Below are 6,212 nucleotides of genomic sequence, written 5' to 3'. Positions count from 1 at the left end.
CGTGCTCCCTTGATTCATTTGCATCTGTGCAGCATTCTTTTGCAGCCTAATAGGGCACTCCGCTGCTCGATGTGGTCCACCACACTCGTAGCATTGAAGAGGTGGCCTCTTAGCCTGGGTGTTGATATTTTGACCTCTGGATGTGAGAGCAGCAGCTTGATAAACCGGCTTGACTTGCCCCCAACAATCTTCCATGTAGTATATAGGACACTCTTCCAATGTATCAAGACCGTAGGCAATACTAGTGTCTATTTCCTCCTCACAGCCATCTGCATAAGCATTTGATGGCTTGCAACCCACTTGGTTCATAGGGGCGACTCTTGGATGCGGGGGCTGCGGTCCTAGCACAGGAGGTGGTAGCGGTGTAGCTTGTACAACATTTTGAGATCTAGGGACCATGTGTTGCAGTAGTTGCTCAACAGGTGGAGTAGACATCAATACAGGAGCTCGAGGCGCATCCGTCCAGGCTACAGGTGGTCTATTTGCCATCATACGTTTGATCATTAAACAATCCTTAGCTTGGTGACCATACCTACCACATGTGTTGCAAGTTCCATTAAATTTTACTCTAAACGTAGGGCACTCACTAGTGCTATGTGGACTTAAGCAAATGGAACACCATTGTTGCTCCCTTCTTGGATACATGTGACTATTTTGAGGGGGTCGATTATCCTTAAGAGACTCTTGGATTGCCTTGGTGAGGTCTGTCAAGAATGTCTCAAATACCTTTGGCTCATTGGCAATGGGCTTTGCAGTCATGGGTTCATACTCAATGGCTTGTGAGCTAGTGGATCTCGTGTCAGTAGACACCCTCATGCCTGCTATCATCAAGTTGTCCTCTAATTGGATTGCATTGGCAGTGACATCTTCCCAGGTTGTGATACCTCTAATCACTAGTCCATTATAGATTCCTTCATTCCTCAACCCTCGAATGAATCGATCAAGCAGTTGGTTATTGTTGAAGCGCTCATTTACAGGGCAGCGAGAGTTTAAGTGCTTTAGACGACTAATGAAGTCCCTTACTGACTCTCCTTCCTTACGTTCGGCCTTCTGTAGCTGAGATGCTACACCCCAAAGCACACCTTCTCGTATGTACTCCTTTAGAAACAACCTTCGAAGGGTAGGGTAGATTGTTTTCTCGTCCACCCTTAGGGTCCTATACCAATCTCCAGCCTTCCCACTTAATGTCAAGCTTAAGGCATTGCACTTATGTAGTTCGTTGCGTTCCCCTAAGGAATCACATACTTGTTTAAACACTTCAATGTGTTTTCTAGCATCTTCGTCCCCATTGAATTTTTGTGTGAGTTTGGCAATTTGTACTGCCTTACTTCTAGGCTCTCTATCAGATGCATGACGCATATTTTCCGCGATAGATCGACCTATGGTTTGAGCAAACGCTGCCAAGTCACCTATGTGAGGAGGTAGGGCCGGTGGAGGTACTCTTGGAATCATATGTGGGAGAGGGACGGGTGCCGGTCTTGGCATATGTGTGGATGATGCAGGATATGGAACATAACCGGGCATAGGTCCACTCGGATAAGGGCTAGGGAGCGGCACTCGAGGAGCATAAGCAAGTGGTACTATTGGAGGTGTGGGGGCCATGTGTGCATAAGGGGCTAGAGGCACATATGGTCGAGGCCCCATATTAGGTACTACGACACTAGGTAGTGGCACTGCGCTAACCGTAGATGTCATCGGTACATTCTCTGTCAGGCTTATCCCTGGAGTGAGCACTGTGTTTTCCTTGATAGAGGGTTGAGCCAAGTTAGGGAAGCTAAAGTTTTCGCTCGGAGGCTCAGATTGCATAGAGACCCCAGGTGAAATGACGTAAGATGGGTCCATGGGACTCATTAGAGGAGTCTCCATTTGTGATAGAGTAGGCTGTTGAGCCTTGCTCGTATCCAGAAATCTCATGGGGCCAGTTGAGAGTATATTTACCCCTCGGTTTTGCCTTTCTAATTGAATAATGCCATGGATAACATTACAGATCATTTTCTGTTGATCTTCGATGCTCGTGGCACTAGAGGTGGATTGTACAATCTCTATCCATCCTACATGGTAGGCGTGGCCAGAGTGTAGATCCGTCAACACCTCAGTGTGGAGGTCGTATGTCCAATGATCATTAATGAACCATCCTTCTAGAGTCGACGTGTTAACGGTTTCTTGTGAGGTAGAAGCAATGTTGCTCCCCGTGGTTTTACTTGTCACCAACGGTACTCTAGAGGGAACTTCTGAAGGAGGCAGCTCAACGGGGCCTTCTTGGTAAGAAGTTGGTAGGATATCCACATGGACACTCTTTGGGGGTGTGGGGTCCACGTGCGATGTGAAAGGAGAGTCCACTTTCCCACCCCCTTCGTGTGCTTCATTTGCATCAGGTTCCGAGCGAGTAGCTCTACCTAATGTTTCCATGAAACGGCTAAACATACTAGTACTAGGCTGTGGAGCTTCGGGAGGTGCATGGCCTTCTCTCTCAGTGTTTTGGGTAGGGTATGCTTCCATGATTTCTGAGTCGGAGGAGGAATCACTAGCGGCTATTTTAGGGTCTTGGGTGGTGCTACCTTGTGTCCCCGCTGAGGGTCTAGAGCTTATCGTGGATGGGTAATGGGTGTCCGTATGAACAGAGGCACCCTCAATATGCTCGTGTTCTAGCACCCGCCCAGAGCGTAAGTGCATGTGCTTTTGATACCCTAAGGTGTCAAAAAGCTGCTCTAGGAGGCCTTGTGACTAATTTTTAGCGTGTTTTTTATTTGTTTTTTTGCTAGATTTTTTAGAGCGTGTCGTGGAATGGGCCGTGTGATAGCTCGAAACGAGCGTATCGGTCAGAGGGTCGTGCCATGCTTTACAGCCCTCCGTTTGGTCACTCTATGCCCTCGGAATCCCTAAAACTGTCAATTTCCAGTAGGGAAGTAGGCCCAAACTAGAAAGTCTAAGGGTGCAAGTGGGAAGAGAAAGGAGGAGAGTGGAGGACTTGTCCCACATGCTCTCATTCTCTCTTGAGGGAGTAGGGTATATATATAAGAGTGAGTCTAGTATATATCATAAGACTGAGGCCTGAGGCCTGGGCCTGGGCCTGGGCTTGGGAAAATGATCCTGATCCCGATCCCGATCTATCTTTTATACAAACCAACCCGTCCGTTTTAAGAGTCACGTTTTTTATTTTCGAAAAATTTCGCCGTATAAATTGAAATTGCAGATGCAGAAATTGAAAAAACGCAGAAAATTGCAGAAATTGAAAAAACGCAGAAATGCAGAAAATTGAAAAAGCACAGACAATAGCAGAAATTGAAACTTGACAGAAAATGCAGAAAACGCAAAAAACAGAAATCTCCACACACTCCTTCCCTGCCTTTCCTATGATAGAAATTGCACCACAAGGAAGCGTAAAGTGCTAACCGAGCTTAGTGTAGGGCATATCCCCGGCAACGGCGCCAAAAATGTGCGCTCCTTGCCGCACTGTCGAAGCAAGGGACTTGCCAATACACCGTGTGCGAGCCACAAACGGCTCCAAGCACACAACAAGCCTAAACTAGCAAGCTCAAGAGAACAAAGGGTGTGTCACTCACCGCTCTACGCTCGCCTTCGTGGTGGATTCCTCGCCACGATGAAGAAGAAGCTGCAATCGTGCCGCGCTCAACCGCTTCGCCGCCGTCGTGCCTTCGTAATGCTCGATCGCACACACACTCTCCCTCTCTCTCTCTCTCACACACACACACACAAGGAGGTGAAGAAGAAGAAGATGGAGATGGAGCAAGAGCACTCTTCTATTGCACAAATGAGAGAATGAGTAAAAATTAGGTTTAGTTGGCTTTTATAGGAGCTCACCCCATTCACACTTGGGCGCCCATGCTTAGCCAACTAATCCCTTGAATGTCCAAGGTAAAGTGCGCCTCTCATCGGCGATCACTCTACCTTTCCCTATTGGTCCGACAAGCCCGGTACCTGACTCTAAATATTACAACGTTTATAGATCATAGGGTGTCCGTGTGCCGTGAGGGTTAACAGGTCCAAAGTTTGTAGTGGACCAATGTAATACCGCTCCTTCAGTGATGTAATGCTCTACCCCAAGCTATCAGAAAGAGAGTCGCCACTTGCGAAAGATATACCAGCAGATGATACTCTATGCAAAGGGGCAACACTCACTTTGCCTGGCAAGACGGATGCTTGAATCCATCCTAAAACAAAATCTTCCAGCTTTTTGTGTTGCAAAAAGACCTGTTCCATATGAAGGTGCATAGCGGGTCCACACACACACACACACACACACACACACACACACACACACACACACACAGAGAGAGAGAGAGAGAGAGAGAGACTTTATCTCTCTTGCTAGCTTTTGTGTGTTGCCTTACTTTGTTGTACGTTGTGTCTTACTTGGTTTGCTGCTGCTCATTCATTGGGTGAAACCCTGATGCACTCAAGCTCCTGCACTTGTGCGACCTCTACACCTATGCAACATCTGCACTTGTGAAGCCCTGCACGACCTGTGCTGCCTTTGGACTACACGAACCTAGCTGGCCCAACGATCATTGTTGCACCTCTCCGACTTGCTGTAGATGTACGATGTACCTACAAAAATTGACAGCTACATAATTTGGTTATTTGTTGTCGCACTTTTGGGGCAAAGCACTTCGAAATTTATCTATAATATTCACTATATTTTTTATATTTTCTTTTTATTTTTTTTAGAGAGTACAAGAACTTTGAAACACACGCACACACCCTATATACAACGGCCTGACAGGTAGGGAGAGAGGCATCCCATCACACACACACACACACCCGCATATGGGAACAGTCCCTAAGGACTTGGAACATGTCTTCAGGTCGCCAAGGGGGGATTGAACCCAAGACCTTAGGCACAGAGGCTATGACTCTACCAACTGAGCTAGCACTCATTGACATTTATCTATAATATTCACTATATTCACTTCATTGACCCTTTCAAAACTTGTCCTGCGAGCTGGAGAGAGAGAGAGAGAGAGAGAGAGAGAGAGAGAGAGAGAGAGAGAGAGAGAGAGAGAGAGAGAGAGAAGAAGAAGAAGAAGAAGAAGAAGAAGAGAATTTTAATGTCGTAGGAAACTATCCCAAGAGACCTTAAAGATATATCCGACGAGGAGAGTTGAACTCAAGACCTATTATTCAATAGGGAAATGGCATAACCAATCTACCACACTTGGGTGATAGAAAGGTTACACCAATTTCCTCTTCTTATTAGCGCACACACACACACACACACTCGAGAAGAAGAGAATTTTAACATCATAGGAAACTACCCCAAGAGACATTGAAGATCTATCTGACAAGGAGAGTTGAACTTAAGACCTATTATTCAAAAGGGAAATGGCATAACCAATCTACCACACTTGGGTGATAGAAAGAGAGAGAGAGAGAGAGAGAGAGAGAGAGAGAGAGAGAGAGAGAGAGAGAGAGAGAGAGAGAGAGAGCCTAGGAATTTGTACCTTCGCTCTCGTTCTAGTTTTGCAAGCTCATGCAATTTTTGCAAGCATGACAACAAGCATCTACACTCTTCATTATCAACAAGTCCGACGGCCTAATCTTCCACAAGGACTATGGATCTACTAGCCGTCTAATCACTCATGACAGCTTACGGCTGGCAAGTCTCTGGCATTCTATGCACGCCATCTACCAACATCTCTCGCCTACCCCTAGTTGTGGTGGCATTGAGCTCTTAGAAGCTGATACATTCGACCTCCGCTGTTTCCAATCCCTTAATGGTACAAAACACTTTGTGGTGGTAGAGCCAGGTACCTAGGCACTAGATACCTTACTATATGATCTTTACGTTGATAATGTACTAAAAAATCCATATTATGAAGTTGAAATGCCAATTAGATGCGAGCTATTTGATCTCAGCTCCACCCAATATATCCGCAAAGACAAGGGAATGTTAAGCGGCGGCAGGTAAAGACGAGCATCCATGAGAAACTTGGTTACCTTGGGGTCTTGTGGTATTATGCCAATGTGGGATTATACTTCATTGTGGGAGAATCTTGAATAGCTGCTACGGCCTCTGAACCCAAAACAGTGGTGAGGATCTACTTCTACTGGGGCCAATATAGACAAAAATGGAAAAGACTAGATATCTGGTTGTTAAATGAGATCCATGGGCCATACATTGTGATGATTGAACTTATAACAAAGGTCCAAAATTTGATAGTAGACCAATGTATCCCCGCTCCTTGAGCGAT

General features: G+C 46.1%; 1 pseudogene; it reads left to right on the top strand.

The window, feature by feature from the left end:
• The first annotated feature begins 5,508 nt into the window (after positions 1–5,508).
• Positions 5,509–5,929, top strand: LOC147430799 (uncharacterized; annotated as a pseudogene).
• Positions 5,930–6,212: the final 283 nt, after the last annotated feature.

Source organism: Adiantum capillus-veneris, chromosome 21 (assembly GCF_014529385.1).
Source record: "Adiantum capillus-veneris isolate H3 chromosome 21, ASM1452938v2, whole genome shotgun sequence".
Taxonomy (NCBI): domain Eukaryota; kingdom Viridiplantae; phylum Streptophyta; class Polypodiopsida; order Polypodiales; family Pteridaceae; genus Adiantum; species Adiantum capillus-veneris.
This window is presented reverse-complemented; position numbering and strand designations above follow the sequence as displayed.